Genomic DNA, 1,469 nt, shown 5'->3' with positions numbered 1-1,469 from the left:
GGGCTCAGTTCCGGGCCGCCATCTTGTCGGCCGGTCCGTCGCCGAGGGCTTCCCGGATGTGGCGAGATCCCGGCGTGCCTTGCGCATCCCCCTTCCCCAGCCACCACCCTTCGGAAAGGAATGCTAGCTGCCTCGGCGTTCCAGGCTGGCCTGAGGGGCGGGGCCCGCGCGCGTGGGGGGCAGGGCCGGTAGGCCCAGCCCCTGCCGGTAGTCTCAAGTGCGGGCCCTGAGCTCAGCCCGGGGGAACTTCCTAGGCTGCCTCTCATATGGCAGCAGCCCCAGCATTAGTGCCTCTTCCCCTCCCCCCGGTTTCATGCTGCTGGGGCTTTACGGGAGCCCAGCGCCTTTCCCTGAAGTCTTTTGCCCCGTTATCTCTTCCTCGTTTTATCTTTATTTAGGGTTTCGAACCTAATGCAGGGCGTTGTTTGACATATTAATTGGGAAATGCTCATAGCTGATTAAATTCTCTTTTGACTGTGTCACTCATGAACAAACAATCTTGTATTGGGTATAAATTAGCTTTCCGAAAGGAATTGGGACCAGGAATAAGGAAGTGGGAATAAGAAGCTAGCTTCAGCCAGGGTTCAAATTACAGCCTGACTCTTGCCGGGGACCTGCAGTGGTGGCAGTGGGAAGGAGTAGCCATGCCAGCCACTGTTGGCTGAGCTGCTTAAAGAGGAGAGCCCAGGCTTTTTTACGGGGGGCTCAGCCCCCACCCCAATCTTTAGCCTCATCTCATGCTGCTTCCCCGTGACTTCTTTCTGACATCCAGAGGGAGAACCAGCAGCTCTCAGGGTCCAGCTGCCCATGTCCCATAGCTATCGGGCTGGTACATGCCACCTCCCAGAAAGGGGATAAAGACCTTACTGTCAACCTTATTTTAGATCTAGGGAAACTGAAGGAGAGACAGTGACTTGCACAAATCATAGTTCTGGGCCTCTGAGTGCCTGCACTAGGAGCTGCACATTTTTATTTAGGGCTTATTAGAGCTCCAGCACTAACCCCCAGCAACACAAAAAAGAAAAAGGCAGAGAGGCTAAGACACTGTCCCTACAGAACCAGACTGAATCCAACTCAAATCCAGAACGTGCAGTTTCTGGGGTCTATGTTCTTACCAGTGGTCAAGTTAATTTAGATGTACCATATTTACCCAACTCCACGATGACTTTAAGATGTCCCCACCCCCAGTAATTATATTCTACACATGGAAAATCATAGATAAGTAGCCTGTAAGGGACCTCCAGGGGTTATCTAGTCCAACCCCTACCTGAGGCAGGATCATCCCTTTCCAAACCTTAATCTAAACTCTATGCAAGCCTACCATCAACCCTGACAGTGCAGACCTAACACCTTAACCTGCCACAGGTAAAGTAGGGGAACCACAACAGACAACACCCTGTTTCTATTAAATGTTGGCAATAGATGCTAAAGAGATCCCAGGTAGACAGCCAGCTCCCCCCCCCCCCCAC

Source organism: Gavialis gangeticus, unplaced genomic scaffold (assembly GCF_001723915.1).
Source record: "Gavialis gangeticus isolate Ggan-Ray unplaced genomic scaffold, GavGan_comp1, whole genome shotgun sequence".
Taxonomy (NCBI): domain Eukaryota; kingdom Metazoa; phylum Chordata; order Crocodylia; family Gavialidae; genus Gavialis; species Gavialis gangeticus.
Note: the sequence above shows the minus strand (reverse complement) of the source record.